The sequence below is a fragment of the Nannospalax galili genome, unplaced genomic scaffold (assembly GCF_000622305.1).
Source record: "Nannospalax galili isolate Female #2095 unplaced genomic scaffold, S.galili_v1.0 scaffold318, whole genome shotgun sequence".
In the NCBI taxonomy this organism is placed as follows: Eukaryota; Metazoa; Chordata; class Mammalia; order Rodentia; family Spalacidae; genus Nannospalax; species Nannospalax galili.
Window position 1 is genome coordinate 472,204 of NW_008341889.1, and position 20,672 is coordinate 492,875.

Here is a 20,672-nt window from a genome sequence, read left to right on the forward strand (position 1 = left end):
ATCAATTAGAAACTGAATGGAAAGCACAATATTGAAATTTGTGCTGATTTTAAATTGATGATTTCAGCACATATGATGCAAAAATTTTAAAACACAAGGCCAGCAACAATGTGCAGCATCCCCATGAGAGTAATGCAATTGCAATGTGTTTTTCAGACCTGCCATAACATGTCACAATAATTTTCATACCAGTGTGATAAAACTCTCCAGAAAACTCCTAAATTTGATTCATATATTCATTACATAGTTCTCCATTGATCCTACTATATTTTCATTTTAAAACATTTATTTTTACTCCTTGTGTATAAGTGTTTTGCCTGCATTGTGTAAGTGTGCACAATGCTTGTGGAGGCCAGAAAAGGGTGTCAGATCACCTGGACTGGACTTAAGGATGATTGTTGGCAGCCATGTAGGTGCTGAGAACACAACTGGGTTGCTCTGCAAAGGCAGCTAGTGCTCCTAACCACTAGGGCATCACTCTAGCCCCCTACTCTTTCCAAAGTTCAAAAGTATTTGTAGACTTAAGTGAATAATCATAATCATTAAAATTAGGATTTTGGGGGGTGTTACTAAGGAATTTTTTCCCTCAAGCTGAGACGATATTACTCCTTAGTTTGTAGCACATCAACAGATTGTTTTGTGTATATTAAAGTTCACTACAATTTATTTATCTTTTGTCTTTATGTTTCATCCTCAATCTCACAACTTGAGTGCCACAGTTTATATTTAATGTGTATCCCTAGATCATTTCTATACATATAAAATTTGTATTGCTTTACATATGAATTTTAACACTATAAATGGCATTGTGAATATAAATTGCATCCTACTTCTTATTTTTTCCATTAATCAATTGATGTCTATTATATGTCGTTATGCAGAGTTATTTTCTTCCATAATTTATATGAATATATATTATTTACCCATTCATAAACAATAAGCATATGAATTGCTTCTAAGCTTGTTTGCTCGTATACTTTTAAAACATTGCAGTAAATATCCATTTGTGTAATTTCTTGAAAGAGAAGCCTCTTGGTTATAGGTGTTCCAGAGTCAATTGGCACTTCCTAAAATTTCTGATATATTTTAGCTTATCCTAAAAAATGGAGTCATTAGTTTATACTTAAAAATAAGGGGGAATTCCCATTTCCTTAAATCATTGATAGCAAATTATCAAATGTTCTCATGTCTGCCATTTATATATTGTATGAGTATAAAATATTATGTCCTTTTTGTATACAACTTTTCTTATGAAATAATATGAGAATATTTTAAGTATTATTTGCATTTTCCTTTTTAAATATTTATTTTCATGTGTGTATGTGTGTTTTGCTGGCATGTGTGCATAATCACCATGTGTATGCAATGCCCACAGAGGCTAGAAGACAGCATCTGATACGTTAGAACTGGAGTTGTGAGTGGTTGTTAGCCACCATTTGGGTGCTGGAAACCAAACCCATGTCCTCTGTAACAGAGGCCAGCACTCAGAACTGCTAAGACATCTCTCTAGCCCCTGCACTTTTCTATTTAAAAAGGTTTATTTGTATAATGGAATCCTTCTATAAGCTGAATTTTTGGACTTTTGACAGTTACAAGTGTTGCAAATGTGAAAAACTTAAGAACTTAAAGTTAAGATTTTTAAAAAATTGTATATGTAAAGTGGTACATGAGTAATCCTAAAATGTTTTTATGCCCCAGAGTATAAAACAAATATCCATATGTTTATACCGATCAAAGCAAATGAATAAAACATAAAGGAATGGGGAGAGTACCCAAATCTGTGCAAAATTCCAAATGATTTATTTATATAGTACCCCCTTCTCAAGAAGGTGAAATATTATAATTCTCAGTCCTTAAGCTTCAGTTGCTTGTAATCAATTGCTTTCATATTAATGTCGTTTGAGGATAGAGTTTGCAATGCAAGAGCATGGTAAGTAGAATATAAGGAGAAAATCAAGGTTAACCTCACGTCTGGTAAGGATTACTACTAAAATGTATTTTATTGTGTGTTGGAAATTGCACTGTATCTCTTTAGTCCTCTTCTTTAAAATACATCCCCCAAATTATCACAAGAAATATATCAACCTACTATATGCTGAGGGATCATCCACAAAATAACTTGCCAGTGCTTCCCAAAACTGTTCAGGTCCTCAGAAACAAGAAAAGTCTAAGAAATTGTTACAGTTACCAAGATCCTCAGGTATATAATGCTTAACTGTAACAAGCTATCATAGATGGGATTCTGAAACAGAAAAGTCAATATAAACTAAGGAAATTTGAGTACAGAGTACACTTTTGTTAATGTACCCATTTCAGCTCAGATTCAATAGTTGTGACAAATGAGCCATAACAATATAAAATGTTAATCAATACTGGGAAATTTCTACAGGGCACATAACAACTTTCTCTATTTGTTTAGCAGCTTACTGGTAAATAGAAAAGTATTATAAAATTAAAAGTTAATTTTTATAATGTTGCCAATGTTTTCTCCTGGCTTGCCAACGGTCTGTTAATTTTATCTGTGATGATATCATTGAACAGCAGTCTAGAAGGCAGCTGTTGTGACAGCAGTAGTACTAGTGAAGTGAAGTGACAGGCTTCAGAAATAGTATAGAGGCTGGAAAATTAGGAGTGGAACACCAGAAAACAGGACACTGAGAATGGATTCTTAAACATTTAACTTAAGGAACAATTTCTATAAGTAAATCAATGCTGTGTTTATAAATAGAATTTTATTCCATATTTCAATTTCTAAATGTTCATTGACATGCAAAAAATTCACATTTATTGTGGAAATATCTTAAGCTTGCATGTAATATAAACAATCTCACTGAGCTATGTGCTCCTCTTATGACCTGAGCATATATCCTTAACCCCTTAGGAATCATCAATGTCCCCACCCAAGACAGTGTGTGAATGTTTGCATGCACTTTTTATATATCAGAGCATCAAAGTGCTGCAAACATAGTGGTGATATTACTGAAAATAGAGAAATTGATAATACTACCTGTTTATGACAGAGAGAGAGAGAGAGAGAGGGAGAGAGAGAGAATGTGTATGTATGTGTGTGTGTGTGTGTGTGTGTGTGTGTGTGTGTGTGTGTGTGTGTGTGTGTGTGTGTGTGTGTCTTGATCAAGGTTTGAGGATCAGGAAGAGTAAGATTCTTTGATAAGGATCTAACTTTTACTTCCCTATTTCATGGTGTAGCTACTGTTTCAATAAAGAGCAAAGTACAGTACTGAGAGAAATCTGAAGAAACAGATTTTCAGCAGTTCCAGGTCTGCACTTGGCCTTAAAAAGAGTCAGGCTGTTCTTTATTAAGGAGTAGATGTAATGTGTCATGAACACCACAATTTACCTTTCTACGTTTCTGTTTTCTGTAATGCCTTATTTTTCACACATACACACACACACACACACACACACACACACACACACACACGCATGCACGTGCATGTGTTCATAAACACATATTTCATATTGGTATTGTTTCTTTGGTTAACACACACATTTGATTAAACCCAGGTCTTTGTACATGCTAGATAAATGCTTTATCCCTGAGATGTATTCCCAGCTCTCAAAATTTCCATAGTTCTCTGATATGCTGATTATCCACAGAGTTTTAAAACTAATCAAATAATTACAAATACTGACATTTTCTTCCTTTTATCTACACATATTTTTAATTTCCTATTTAACCGAACAGAAAACTTCTAGAGTTATATTAATGAGAAGAAGCATGTCAGAATTTTTCCCATTTCTCCGTATTAAACGCAGCCTCAAAACTTCATTAAATATGACATTTGGTATTGGTTTATTGTTTTATTGGCTTGGTTTTCATTTGGGGGATGAGTATCAAAGGTTGCACAGAAAGAAAATACCCTTTATGTGATTATTGAAGTTTTCTTTCTCTCCTATTTTTTTCTAAGAAATTTGCCGAAAATCTCCAATGGATATTGAACATTCTCCAATGTTCTTGCTATGTGTACTAAGATGATCACATGATACTTCCATCACAGTCCATTGGTGTGATAAAGCATGTAGTACATCTTTTGATGTTCGCTGCTCTTGCGTTTCTGAGATAGATTCTCTTTATTCATGCTGTGGTATTGAAAATATTTGGAAACTTAACCTATGCTAAAAATTAATGGGGTAACTATTTCCTTTTCTCATAATGTCTTCATCACATTTTGATTCTCTGCTAGATTGTTTTTCATTTGCTCTTCAAGATTTATTATTTTTCTCTTCTGCCCACTCTGTGTCATGGGACATGAATGAATCAATTCCCACCAATGATCCTTTACTCTGTAGTTTCTGGTAGATTTTAGACAATAACTTTCTGGCAGGAGATTCAAGGGTAAATGATTCAAGTTTATTTACTCCCCCAATTTCCTTTCTGTTCAATTGCAAAGTTCAATGGTCATTCTACATTTGGCCTAAGGTTCACTCCAGATTTTACTGATAGTTTTGTCAAGTTGCCCATTGGGGCTGAAGAATGGCTCTGCCTTTTTCTGTTGTTAAGCCTTGGTACAAAACTATGGTTTTGGTTTTATTAACTCTGGAACATATCATTGTGCAGTAAGCATGTCATGCCCTACTTGCAGAGACACAGACTGGTATAGATACTGAAGTTTCATTCACTTTATGAATGAGTTGCACATATTTTCTCTTTTCTTCTGAAAGAAATAAATTGTGTTTGGCACTGTGGAACATGCCTAGGAGTACAGCACTCAGGAAGCAGAAGCTGGAGGATCATGACAAATGCCAGCCAGCCTGGTTTACATAGCAAGTTCCAGACCAGCAGGGGCTACATAGTGATACTTTCTCAAAAGAAAAGGAAACAAATGAAAGAAATTGTGTAAACACACATTCATCTTCAATTCAGTAGAACTCATCTAATCCTCTCTCTAGAGGAAAATTACTAATAGTCATTAATGGGATACATTTTCTGGTTTTGCATCAATTTTGTAATATATTGCAAAAATTTTATGCAAGAGATTTCAAATTAGTGGCATTTATACATTCTTAATGGTCTAATATAAGCTATGAATACTTCTTACATTTGTAACTGTTTTTCTTTTCATTTAATATTTATATGTTCTTGATAAATTTGCCAAATTTCTTTCACTGTGTCTTGCAAAGAGCAAGAGCTTGCTTTTGAAAACAAATTTTAATTTTATTAGCTTTCCCCATCAACGGGCTCATCTATCACCTTTATAGATTCATTTTCCATTTCTACATGATAAAATAGATCATTGCATTTAGACTATGTAAGTTTGGAATATGAAGTGAAGAAATAAACTTTTATGTATATGTTGAGGAAATAGTGTTATATTTTCTAAAATGATCAAAACACCTAAGGCATTATTGATTGCTACTAGAGGTGCTGCAGAGAGACTGATTTTCATCTTCATATTTTATAATCCATGATTTTTGAAATTTGAATTATCTAATATCAGGTGAGTGAGAAAAGGTGTTTAATTATGCTGGAAAATCCATAAAGAATAGTGCCAAGGCAACTTGTGAGGTACAAATTTAATCACTAATACTGCTGTAGTTTCTCTTTATGTGCTGCTTTAGGTTTTCTGTACCTCATCTGTCTTGCTCATCTTCTTCCATGGTACAATAGGCTCTGAGTGGTTGCTCAGAACTCCCTGGGACTGGTCACTCTGGCAACTGCATCTGGAGGTGTATCACCTCCAGACTTAGATGAAACATTTCTGTGATGTTTTGAATGAGAAATGTCCCCTATAGGCTCAGTATGTGAACACTTGGTCTACAGTTGACGGCGCTGTTTGAGAAAGCTATGGAACCTTTAGGTAGTACAGCCTTGCTGAAAGAAGTAGGGGCCTCAGGACAGGCTTTGAGAGTTTATAGTATCTTGCCTCTTCCCATTTGCTCCATTTCTTACATGTGGATGAAAGATAAACTAAGCCAGTTTCTTGCCCCTGTTACCATGCCTTCTCTGCCATTATGGACATCTAGCCCTCTGGAACCATAAGCCAAAATAAAGACTTCCTTAAATTGCCTTTAATCAAGATATTTTTGTCACAGAAACAAAAAAAGTAATTGCAACCCAACTCTGAGGCTCTCCTGCTGGCTACCAAAACAGTTAACAAAATCTAGTCACAGGGAGTTGTTTATTCCCTATGGAATGACAATTGTACAGTGGAACAGTGTAAGGAAGGAAAACCAGTAGGTAAGTTTCTCTCACTTTTTTCCAGTAGAATATGTAAGACAGGACTTTCTTCTTGTGGAGAGTACCAAGTCCTCATAGGAGAGGCCCCTGAGTGAGGTCTCTCCCTATAGTCCTTTGCAGACCTGGCAGCTTATCCCTTCCTCGGAAGTCCATCCCACCTGCTATGTCACTTCCCCTTTACTCTCACTGGCCTGAGATTTCAATGTTCATTTAAGCTTTGACACTTACCCAGGTTTTAGGCTTTTCTCCAGAGAACTCAAGACAGATTATATATCAATTACCCAAACATCTAAGGAGAACAAGTCCAACCTAATGGGAAAAGAAAATGTTTGGAAATTTTGATTTTGAGATGTTTTTCCCATTTCGAACTTTAGCAGCATGGGAAGAGAAATAGCAAGTTTAGGCCAATTGAGCTTGTGACCTTTTCAGTTATTTCACCTACAATTACCTCCTCCTAATCAGCAGTTTATACTCAGTCCAGTCTCATACTTCTAAACAGTTCAGCCATGATTGCCTTGGAAGTCTTTTCCACTAAGTAGTTTTTCAACAGTTCTGTGGAAGTACACGGCTCTAGATAAAATCCATTTTCTAAGAGTAACTCTTAACACTTCTTTTAATCTTGATGATATCCCTAAAATGTAGACCCAGTTTCAGGCTATGCCAGCCTTAGAGAGAAATATATAGTCTCAAGAGGGTCTATTAAAATGCATTTGCAGTACTAATTAGAACCATAATAAACCACAATAGCATTCCATGCCTTCTAGGATAGCTGTGATAATGATTAGTTTTTAAAATAAAAAAGGAAATAAGAGGTATAGATTAAGATGCAAAGATATTAGGACCTGTGTATATTACTACGTGGAGGTGGGATGGTGCAGCCACTCTAGAAAAAATTTGAGATGCTTCAACAAGCTAAACAAACTGTAGAGTCCAGAAATTCCCATCCTGGATGCATACTTAGATTTATTTAAAAACAGCTTTTCAATGAAAAACTTGTATGCAGATTTTATGGTTTCCCTATTGACAATAACCAAACAACTCAAACATCCATCAACTGATAAACAGAAAAAAAGGGAGTATGACCATGCAAGATAATTTTCTCTACCATACAAAGAAACAAACTCCAATATATATTACACCATGAATAAAACTTGAGGCGCTATGCTTGATGAAAGAAACCAGGCACAAGAGACCTCATGTGATTCCTTTATGTAAAATAGCCAGAATAAACAAATCCATGAGAAAGAAAAGTGGTTAATGAATGGGTGCCACAAGATGTAAAGGTGGGAATGGGTAGTGAGTGCTGGAAGGCACAGGATTTCCTTTAGGCATAGAACTTTATAATGGAGGTGGTTTTATAACACTGTGAATGGACAAAATGATATGGTGAATATTATATTAGGGATACTTCACTGTAACAAAAAATGAAGAGTAAGCAAATATATATATATATATATATATATCTGACTTTCATCTTCTGATCTTTAGAAACATCAAATCTTTTCATAAAACAATTTTGAATATGTTACTGAGCGTCTCTAGGCTAGGGGAGTGCAGAAGGCTCCAAAGTCAACCCTGTGAATTAATCCTCACTAACAGTATCTCAGCATCACCCTTCTGCTCTCTTTCAATACTGACTAGCTGTGGTGATGTTTAAATAGTGAATACCAACCACTGTGTTCACTGAAGCTTCTGACCCAAATGCTGATATCACTTATTCCCACACTGGGACTCTCAGACCACACTTTTCTTGCTGTTCATTAATTCATTTATAATCTTCCTCATTTCAAAACTGAATGGATTACTCTCTTGCATTATCATTCCATTTTACAAAACTATGGCTGTAATTATTTTACAATGAACCAGATTACACATAGGGATAACATGTAATCTCTTTGTTCAAGGCAACTGGAATTTTTTGAAAGAATGAAGACTTATTTGGTATTCTAGAAAGTGATTTTATTTGAAGATTGAAGATTCAGGAAAAGATGATAAAAAGAATAGCTGAAACAATTCTGTAATGGAATAACTATAAAACAAATTAATTTGGAACTTACTGACAACAAGATAAAGGAATCTAAGTTCAGTAATGGAAGGTATGAAAAAACCTAGCCAGAATTAGAAGGCTATTCATGTAAGGCAAAGAAGTATCCTATAGTTGTGATTATAACTTATGACTGAAAGTGAAATAAATAACCCAGATTTAATTAAAGGTATAAATCATGTGTAAGATGATGAGAAAACAAATACTCTACTATTATGTGAATTCAAAAGTTTGATAGGTATCAAGAATTTGACAATCTAAAGGGTGAATTATCCTTGGTATTAACTCTCTCTTTAACTATTTATTTAAATGCTCCTGTGTAGTGACCTCTCTTAACAGAGAATTAAAATTAATTTTACATGAGGGAGACTTTGCATCCAAGAATTTGTTACTTCTGGAAAAATAGCTGCCTGCCTGTAATATAGGACAGAACAGAAGATATAAACAGACTGCTCTTTCTCCCAAGAATCTGTCCCTCTTGTGCTACAGAAGTTGAGAAGACTTTACAACCCTCTAAGCACTGGAATTTTAGAGATAGACAAGAATAAGTATGAAATAATTGCAATTTCGTGAGTGCTTTTGTATTGCTCCGAATGAAGTGTTTTAACAAATTAGAAGTGTGTGTATGGAAAAGGGGCACTACTGACTCTCTTTGACAGAGTGCAAGTGGGGCTAAGGAGCAGCAGTAGGAGAAACCATCTGCTGAAGGAATAGAGATGGCTGTATGTGATACGGAACGACTGTGAGAAAAACCCTGTGAACAGGATAGAAAAAAGAGCTGAAAGCCAGATTCTCACCACTGTAAGGAATACCACAGTGGTCACCATCAGCAAGTGTCTGAACCGAGAAAGTCAGTTTGCACAGCCGGAGAGTGCATCTCTGTAACTCTAACTCCACTGTTTCTTTATTGTGACATTGAAGATTATACAAAGGATTTTTATATGTCATGACATTTCCCTTTTCTACTTGTGCCTAATTACAAAGTTGATGTCTTGTCTATATTCTCCAATGTATAGCTACTTACCCCTTTCCATCTTCCACTGCAATGAAAGAGAGAGAGAGAGAGAGAGAGAGAGAGAGAGAGAGAGACACTCCTCTCCATCTCTCACGCTATAAAGAGAGAGAGAGAGAGAGAGAGAGAGAGAGAGAGAGAGAGAGTTCATGGGTCTGTGTGTTTGTGTGTGTGTTTGTGTGTGTGTGTGTGTGTGTGTGTGTGTGTATGAACGTATGTATTGGTTGGTTTCTAATCAACGGATTCACGATTTTTATATAGCACCTTGAAGACTCTTCATACTCCTTGAGTTACCCCTTTTTGCCCTGTCATCACCTGGCATAAAGTCGTATTAGTAATTTATATTCAGAGCATTCTTCTCCCTAACTAACATATGAATTTCAAAGGATATGGCAGTAAAACTTATCCCTAAAGGTAAGATTTCAGCATCTATAACATGTGAGAGAAAGATACTTGCAAGAACAGCAATTCTTACCAATATTTTAATGTACCCTGCAGTAGGCAGACATTTATTTTTCCTTACATAATAAAATTCTGGGTGCCAATTCTCTCTAATTTAAAATAAATCTTTAATTTAATTTACCAGACTGCTATTGACAAAGAGTAAAGACATACTATTCTGTATCAATCAAGAATTTTATTCATACAAAACATTGTTATAGATCATGTTTCTAAAGTCTTAGTATAGCTCTCAGTGGTAAATATATATATATATATATATATATATGTGTGTGTGTGTGTGTATATATAATATATATGTATTTATTATTATTATCCCCACTTCAAAGAGAGAGTAATTGATGTTCATTGGGGAACTCAGAGACTTGCTCCAGGTGATAGAGTTAGTAAGCCAGCCGGAGATCTTGTACTTGTGTTGAGCATTCTGCCTCTCAGTTCCTGTACCTCCCTGTTGCTCGTCCTCCTACATGGCTCTCACCTGCACAGGCAAGGCCCATTCACTGAGCAGTGGTTCTGCTCTGTGTGGGCCTACAAATAGTAGTTCTCTGTATGTTCTGTAATTCTGATGCAGCTACTTCAAGTATCACAACTGAAGAAACATTCCAGAAACTTTCTTGGCAATTATGCATGTCAAAGCAGAGCAGAGGAGGGTTAGTACTCAGGTTTATCAGGTTCAAGGCAAAGTGAAAACAGGTCTTAATGAAACAGGTCTTCAGTCCTTCTACCTCAAGTCTGACCATTGCAGCACTTCAGCCCTGAGGTGACACCAGGGTGACTCCCAGGCCAGATAAGCCTTCCAGTGCTCTGTGTTGAGAGCAGGTCTTCAGGACATCTTTCTACAGATTGAAAGGAAAGGAAAGCAAAGACATTGTTGTATCAATCAAGCAATTCATTTAAAAGTAGGAAGATTTTTCTCTCATACAACAATGTAGAGACTAGGTAGTGAATAAGGATATTATATAATTAAAGCCATCAGGAAGGAACAGGGACCCTTATGTCACCCCAGTAGTATTTCATAAAAATAGCCACATGATCAGAAAATATATTACTTAAGAATTTTGTTCTTTTGTTCTGCTGAGTTTTACTTGTTTTTTAAGGACAGCAAATATATATTGTTGATTTATTCACTTTGAAATTGCTGAAAATAGTATCATAGCTTAGCCTATGCAAGCTTATCTTGCATTTATATTATCTCTGTGACATCAAAGCCTTTCTGTACTTGGGACACCAAACAGCACTTCAATACTTTTGCTGAAAATCTAACACAAAAATTACAAAGAACATGGAGCTACATAAACCTTGGGATAAATGCTTTCTTATAGCACGAGAGCTGAAGAAAGGATAAGCTGCAGATGTCCATCTACCTCAGCCAGTAACACAAGGATCAGATAAATTTTAAACCATGTTTTTCCAGTTGGTTTGTATTTGCCAATTGATACAAGACTGCCACTAATTATTATTTTTATGGTTAAAATAAGGTTAAAATAAGCAGGTGAATTTCTGCGTCTGAAATTTTCTAGAATAATTAGAATCAATTGTATAATGTTATGGTTAAGAACTTATAGTCTGTCATAAGATGCACTGACTTTTGTTCCCCACAATCTCTGGTTCTAGGTAAATGACTCACCCTCTTTCAGTTAGTTCCAGTCTCTTCTGTTTGAGCATTGAATGAGGAGCTACCTCTATAGTGTTTGCCAATGCACGTGGAATGTTAAAACATGCTCCTAACACAAAGAAACTGAAAAGATGGCAAAATGGGTTAATACAGGTAGATTTCTCTTACTCATACATCTAAAAATGATGGAGGAGGGAGTATTTGACAGAACAATTTACTGTTTCTCTTTATTTCTCATGCACAGGTGGAACAAATTTCCATGACAGATACAGAGTGTTATATTCTAATATAAAATGATTTGAGTGAAGCATTGTGCATCAATAATGTCTTTTTCAGGGTCTTGACGAAAGCACATGTGGGTTATGTTTTAAATTGGGGCCTGTGCTAGGGTTTCAATGAATGCATATGGAACAGACGCTTTCCCTGTTAGGCCTAATCTAGTTGACTAGGCTACAGTAGGAAAAAAATGAGCTCAGGTCTCTAAGTGTCTCATCTCAATGTTGAAAAAATAAAGAGAGGCACAAAAATATAATCATATGTCCTAAAATTTCATCCATTTATGTATTTTAAATTATTCTATTTTCAATAATATTTAGTTAATTGTTCCTGAAAACTCTAATACAGCATTTTCAGACCAAATCATCCGCTGTACTTCTGTAATTAAAAGAAAGAAACACAAAAATCAACCCATTGTTTGTTATTAACCCAGAAATTCCTGCTCAAGAACAGAGCCTATGAAACTCAAGGTGACGTTTGAAATATGCCTTACTTTATTTCAAGTTGGTAACTTCAACATTCAGATTCCCAGAAACAATGCAAAACAGGATAACGAATGTTAAAATCATTAAACCAGGAAGAGAGCAATTTAGCTTGAAGCTTTCTTTCTTAAATATTGTATTGATTTTATGTGTATGAGTGTTTTGCCTGCATGTGTGTAAGTGCACCACATGCCTGCATGCTTTAAATGCCCTGCAGAGGCCAGAAGAGGGTGACAGATCCCCCTGGAATTGGAGTTACAGATAGTTGTTAGCCACCATATGGGTCCTGGGAATCAAACCCTGGTCCTCGTAAGCACTGAGCCATCTCTCCAGCCCATGAACCTATTTTCTTAAGGACTGCATGATAATTGTAGTGTTGGGCAAAGGTGAAATGAGTCATTTCCGGTTGAATATTCATCAATGAAAAATGCTTCCAAGATTGAAAAATAGAAAAATAGCTATTCATAAGCATTCCTTATTGATGATCTTTAAAAAATAAATAAAGTCTAAAGCCCTCCCTCAACACCCAGAGGAATATCTAATACACTAATACACATAGTTTTCTGCTTTAACCAAGTCAGTGGATTCAAGAGTACACTGAGGTCTGTGGGCTTACTAATCTCTTTCTTGAAGAGGTGGAGAAAAATCATTGTAAGTCACATACAGCTGACTTTCTCACAGATGAAGCTTTTGAGGAAAAAAAATTATTTAAAGAACTGTTATGGAAGTCGAAGATCTATTCACATTGGTGTTGATTTTTGGAGTTTACCACCCCAGCCCCTCTGCTGTCTTCCATAGATAGTACTTGGAAATGCTGCTTAGAAAAAGTAAACTCCAATTTATGCTGCCTTTTTATACCAGCAGGACTTTGTGACATTTTAGTAAACCATAATACACACTGAAGAGACTTTTCCAGTGTAAAATCTGCACAACCCATTGATTTCAATAAAGAGGTCAAAGAGAAGGTGAGCTGTAAGTCAAATCAATTTGAACAGCAAGAAATAGAAAGACATCATTCTGTGGTGTGACGTTTGATGGGTGCTGGTTAGAAACATGACCCGTGTCTTCCATAAGCCTGTGGCATGAAGCAAATGGATATCACCATTCCGAACAAATGTCCCCCATCAACCATAACCTCTTTCCTTGTGTATTTCACAGTTCATTACGCTCCATAGACATGTCATGGGGATTCATCTCAATCACATTACAAAAACATCCAAAGGCTGGAAGTGATTTACTTTGCAAAGAACCATTGGTCACATCACTTGGCTTTAATAGAAATATACTATTATGGCTGATAGTACCATCTAACACACCATGATCCGGAGTTTCCATCTGATGCCCTTTGCTGCTCTCTTTGGCATCATCCAGAAGCTGCAACTGATGCCAAGCTTAGTCATGCAGAGAATGTAAATTTAAACAGCCATTTTCATTTATAACAAACAGACCCAGCTGGGAGCACAGCTGTTAAATGGAAATGGAAAGTAAAATTTCCTGCTACCTGGGAAGGTCTAATTATAAAACCACCCAGATAAGGTTTCAAAATTCATAAGTGAACTAGCTCACCATCAACATGGGGTTAACTTAATGTGAGAAAGGGGAAATTATCTTGATCACATATTATAGAAGTGAGAAACCTGTAGAGTTTAGTTGAAGTTTTGATTTTAACATAATTTATTGGTTTATCTAAAGGCACACATAAATCTAAATTTAGTGTAGCCCAGACCAGAAATGTGTAAATTATAATTTTTGGTATTCCTATACCAATGTTCTTCATTAAAGAGCAAATAAGAAAATATTAACAGATACAGTATATGAAAAAGTACTGAAACTTGAATATAATAACAAAACTCATTTTAATAGTCAAAGAAGATAAATATATTTCCATGGACAAGTTCTATGACATTCCCAAATATTTTAGAAAATTATCACATAAGATTTTATTTTGAGTGTGGTATTTGTTCACTGATTTACTTTTGTAGGAATACTTGACCTTGTAAAATAGTTTTCATTTATGTAATTTGATCCAACTGATTAGCTGCTTAATGTCTATTCATCCTGTATCACAAACTTCCCTTACTGCTAATTCTGAATCCTACAGACTACAGAGAGTTAAAAAAAAAAAAAAAAAGTGACCTGTTAGCAGATCCTTCTTCTGACCCACTGCCTCCTTTTAAATTTTGTCTTTCAACATTCTGAAACATATCCAGGACTAATACAGAAAATGCATATTTTAAGTATTTTTCCACATTTTGAGCACAGGGTCAGTACATCACGGAGGAGGTATTTTACAGACACTAATTAAATTTGACTTTGGAATCATTTCATTTTATGGTTTGCCCCATTCTAGGTCATCCATGAAGATTCATCTAACCTACTACAACTAAGCCGTTGGAGCAATTGTGATGGGTAAACTTGAAAAGCCATAGTTTTTCAGTGCATACATTGATTTTGGGGTTTTTAATTTTAATTTTCATGACTTACTTTCAACTTATCTAATTCTTTACTTCTTTGCAGTAGAGAAACAGTTCATAGTCTAACTAAACCCTCACAACTTGTTTAATGGAAATGTACTTTACATAATAAAATTGGGTCTAGATTTTACCTAAAAGATGTCTGGGGAAATGAGTTAATTCAAAGAAAATATATAACAGAAATCAGCATCAGATAACTTTTCATCCTGCTCTGCAGTATTCTGTCATGATTTCATCCACAATTCTTCTTTACTTTTATATGTGTATTTTTAAACTGGAGAACACAGCAGTTGAGGTTATACCTACTTAAAAAAAAACACAAACTCTACACGCTTTATAGTGAGGGTTTAATATTCAAATACTTCCCTTCCAAAAATATTTCTTAATTAAATGAATATTTCAAGAAGATACCAAAAGAGTAAAGACAAATGTGGTGTTTTTAAAAGAAATTTCGAAGGAAAATATTGAATAAATATCAGAAAAAGAAGGCAACCATGTTACTAACAGGAACTGTTCAAGTGTCCAGCATAGTTAGTTCTATATTATCTTGTATTGGTCCACTTACTGTTATCACAAAAGTTCAGTAATTGGTGAACAATACAGTCTACTCTACCTATTAAATTTGCCTCCAAAATGTACTATTAATTTATCTCTCTAAAATAACTCTTTCTTCAGTTCTTTGTATTAGGGTTTAATGCCTCTTCATGATGAAGTTAGCAAGGAATGTTAAGTTCAGAATTTTAGGGTAAGCAAGGGTCTTCAGTGCTAGTGAATCCAGTGGAACTTTGTGCAAAACCATGTGGATATATATACATGAGCTTTTCTCATAATTGTATCCATAGGTTCTATGAGATTTCAGAGCCAAACTAGGAGTCATTGTGGTAAGGGCAGACATTGATAAGAACGACCACTCGAACACCTGAGTTTTCCCTTCTATAGAACCAGTCAAGTACCAGGGAAGAGAAAAATGGTCATATCCAAGTATTCAGAACTCTGAAAATTTACCAAAGGCTTGTACTAATTCACAGAATAAGCATATAATTAAGGAAAACAGCTGATTCTCAGTAAAAACACAAATCACACAAAAAAGTGAGTTTGTTGCATTCTCACTTTAGGCCCAACTTCCTCCCACCTCACAAATGCTGTGGAGCCTTGGAAATAACAGTAGTTTCTTGAAGATGACAATGTCATTCTTCCTTTGGGGTAAAAAAAAAAAATTCCACTGTTTCTAAATACCAAATTTGGGATTATCCATTTCCCTCTTGGATGCCTAGGTTGGCACCATAACTCTGCCACTGTAAACAGTATTGTAATAAACATTGATAAACAGGAGTCTCTGTGATATGTCAACTTGAAGTCCTTTGGATAAACATCAAAAGTGGAATAGCTGAGTTATACGGTTGATTTTTTTTAGTATTTTAAGAAACTTCTATACTGATTTCCATACTTGCTGAACAGCTTGGCATATGATATTATTCAAACCAAACCAGTTTCAGAAAGTCAGTTATCATACGTAATCTCCCATTTCTGTTTCCTATATTTTCTATAGATATGCAAAGCCATGTTCATATATAGGACATAAATGTAGAAGCAAAATTGTAGTGGAACAACATGGACAAATGGGAGGAGGGAGGGGTGATAAAAGGAAGATTGGGGGCCATGGGAATGAATGTGTTCAATGTACAGGCAATACCTGTATACAAATATTCTTGTGTAACTCAGTGCTGTGTACAATGAATGCACATAGTAAGTTTTTTAAGTCAGCATCCCCAGAAAAAGATGGAGCAGAATAGTCATAAAGCTAATTACATTCTCATTTCCAAAAGGGAGACCTTCTTTACTCCACCTGGCTGTTCTCTGGAAGACTCCATGGAAAATGCTTGTCTTCACTTCAGTTGAACTATTTGCAGTTTTTTCTAAATGCTATTTAGCAATTTTTTTGTACAAGTTCTCATTATGTAGCCCAGTTTGGCCACAAACTTTCAATATTCTTGCGTTACCCTCCTGAGTGTTACCAGGTCTACCACTATGCCTGGCTTATTTATCAGAGCTTTTTAAATATCATTGCTGTTGAATGAAAAAATAACAGGTAAAATAATAGTCTTAGCCCAAAATGTTCAGAAGGTAAACCTGGAAAATAAGACATCCCAAAAGGGCCTTCAGTCTCCAAAATATTTCTGGGGATCTGGAAGATTAAATGAATAAGTAACGAATGAGTAGCATGCACACATTCAGTAATGATGTAAGAAAGTCCCAAGCACTCACATTGGCTTAATCTTAATGCTCTATAAGTTGGAGCTAAAGCTGAGGAAGAATGGGAAATTGAGTATGAAGGCAGGTAGCAGTGCGTACAAGGAGTCCCTAGGTAAAAATGGATGACTAATTACTGTATACTGTGTCAGTTACTTTTGTGTAACTTGACTACAATGCCTGATGGAACAGCTTAAAAGGAAGAGAGGCTTATTTTGTCTCCTGGTTTCAAAAGGTTCAGTCCATGGCTGCTTGACTTGAGCATCATGGCGGAAGATCATACTATGTGACAGACAGGAAACAGATACACAGCAAAGGACCAAGGTAAAATATGCTTTTCAAAGTCTTGTCCCCAGTGACCAAGTCCCTTCAAGCATGCCACACCTCTCAAAGTTTGTGTTGTATCCTAAAAGAGTGTCAGCAGCTAGGGACACACGAGCTTATGGCAATATTTCATGTTCAAACAATAACATTCTGTCTTTGATCTCCAAAGACTCACAGTCATCTCATAAAGTAGTCAGTTCATCTTTAACAGTCTCCAAAGAGCTACGGCTTTTGAGAAGAATCATTCAAGTTTAAAGTCTTATCTGAGACTCAAGGTGATCTCTTAGCTGTGAGGCCCTGTTGAGTAGTCCCAAGATACAGTGACACAGTAAACATTCTCATTAAAACTGAAAAGAGCAGGGGTCTGGAGAGATGACTCAGTGGTTAAGAGCACTGACTGCTCTTGCAGAAGACCTGGGTTTGTTTCCCAACACCCACACAGGAGCTGACAACCATCTGTAATTACAGCTCCAGGAGATCCAACATCCCTTCCTCATCTCTGCAGGCATTGCATGATACAGGTGCACTTATATACATGCAGACAATATACTTATACACATAAAAATAATAAATAGGGGATGGAGAGATGGCTCAGCAGTTAAAAGCACTAACTGTTCTTGCAGAGGACCCGGGTTTGATTCCCAGCACCAACATGGTAGCTATGAACTGTCCTTAACTCCAGTTCCAGGGGAATCTGAAGCCCTCTTCTGACTTCTGTGGCATTGCACGACATTGGTACACTCACATACATACATGCAGACAATATACTCATACACGTAAAATAAAAATAATAAATAAAATATTTTTTAAATAATGTAAATTTTTTTGTCTGTTTTAGAAGCAGTTTCTCCCTGTAGCCCCAGCTGTCCTGGAGCTCACTATATAGACCAGACTGGCCTTGAACTCACAGAAATCCACCTGCCTCAGCCTCCCAAGTGCTGGGACTACAGGCGTGCACCACCACGCCCAGCTAATAAAATAATTTTTTAGAATAATATAAAACAAATAAATAAAGTAAACCTAAAACAGCACAGCAAGACAAACATTCACTCCTGTATCTCTCTATGTCTGGCATCTGGAGCACAATCTATGTGTTCACAGTAATCTAAATATGCAAATTACCAGAGTATTAAACAATTGACAAATGGATAAAGAAATGTGTTATATACACAGAATGGAACATTATTCAACTGTAAATAAGACTAAAGTACTGATACAAACTATATCATGGATAAATCTTGAAAACTGCATAGTAAGTGAAGTCAGATGTAGAACACGATTTTATTATTTGAAATGTACATAATAGGCACATCCACAAATATAGAAATAGATTATTCATAATGAAAGGATAAACTGCAGTGCTGATTATACAACACTAAAAGTCACTGAATTTCACATTTTAAAGGGATGAATTTTATGAAATGTAGATGATTTCATTTTAAGAGAAAAAATTAAATGCTAATACACTAGAACAAATTTATTATCTGGAATTGAACTCAGTAGCACCGAGCCAATGTTGCTAACTAGTGCTTAGGGTCTTCTCAGATCTCAGTTGTCCATCACTGAACCTTTAAGGGGTTACCATAGTAACAAATAAGGGCTCTGGAATATCTGCCACATAAAGCTAATCAATATCTTTTTAGAAAATTCCTAAATGAAACATGGAATTATAGCTCCACACAGTAAAAGAATAATCAGGCTGTTGTTTGAAATCCTCATTTTAAAAAGGCACCACAGTCTTTAACTTTATGTCACCAGATCGCTATCATACCGATTTACAAAATTTGCATACTAATCTTATAAAGAAAACTACATCATTCATTATTCTTTTCATTTGCTTGACAAGTTTGTTTGCTTGGATACAAGATCTTGCTATGTTTAACAGTCAAATCTGGACCTTGATATATAGTGCAGGCTGACTTCATGCCTCAACCTCCCAAGTACACCCAATGAGCTTTCTCTGGAGAATGGAATACGGATGCAGTATAGTACTTGGAACAGAATAAGAAAATCAAAGTGCTGAAGTACAAATTCGAGATCTTTCACCAAGTCATTTCACCCTTCAGCAGCACAGTCACTATAAAGAGCTCTGTGTCCAAAATTTATATATGAAATAAGGTCATAATGTGGAAGTACTTCACACAGGCATTGTTTTATCATACTATGGTTATTGATAAATTAGCAACTGTATCACCTCAGCGACAGGTTGAGTAAACTAGGTCTCTGTTCTTTGATATTTATAGACAAAACACAGAGCATGATTCCAAGACTTTGTGCTTAAAATAACAAAGAAATATCTTTCCTGTTTTCTTATAGATGTGATTACTCGATTGTATGCCCTTATTAGCCTGGCATGTTGGAATTAAGAAGAAATAATTGCTGTTTTGGTCCCTCTTGTCAGGGATGAGAAATGGTTGGTTTAAGTCATGATTCTATGAATTCTGTACTCCCAAGCCATTTCTAAATATCTATAATTAGAGTTTTAAATAAACACAAGATACCCATTTAATTTTGACTTTAGTCACAAAGAAAAATCATTCAGGACAAATAAGGAATAATTGAATGATAGGTGTCCCAGTTTGTTTCTTCATTGCTGTGACAAAACACTCTGACCAATACCAACTTGGGGAGGAAAGGATTTATTTCGTCTTACATCTCCCCAGTCACAGTTCATCAAGGAGCCCAAAGTAGGAACTCAGGGCAGGAACCTGGAGGCAGGAGCTGGAGTACAGGCCATGGAGGAACTCTGCTTACTGTGTTGCTCCCCTGACCCCTGCTCCATTTGCTTTCTTATGCAACACAAGTTTACCTTCCCAGGGGTGGCACCACCTACAGTGGGCTGGGCCCTCCCACATCACTTATCAAGAAGATGCCCCACAGACATTTGCCATAGGCCAGTCCTATGGAGGGAATCCCAGTTGAGGCTCCCTCAACCCAGGTATGTCAAATTGACACTAAAGCTATCAGGCACAATAGGAATTCTGGTTAAAAAAAAATACTTAAAGATGAAAAATAATTGAAACCCTTATCTAAATATTTCTATTGATTCTCCTCTCTGCTGTATAAATAAGAACAATAATAATAAGAAGAACAATAATAATAAGAAAAAATGGATTAAAATGTTAGTTTACTAAAATAGTTAAATTTTAGAAAGACTAAGAATACAGCATAGTACTAGGGATGTGGATCAGTGGAGAGTGCTTGCCTAACATGCAAAAGGCATTAGGTTTAGGACTTAGTACTCAAAACCAACCCCCACAGTTATTAAATCTACCTGAAAATACTCAAGTGTGTATGAGAAATAGGCTCGCCTAATGGCTAAATACCCAGTAAATGGAGACTTTTCTCTTTTTAACTCACTACTGATTTCTCTTGCATCCCATAATTCAGCTAATATCATTTGATTGCTAGTAGCTTCCTACAGTTTCCTACAGAGGACTCAAATCTGTTCCACATCTTACAGTTCTAGCCCAAGACCCCTAGGAAAACCTTACAGTTTCAGAGAATCACTACCATGCCCAGGAGCTCTATTGTGAT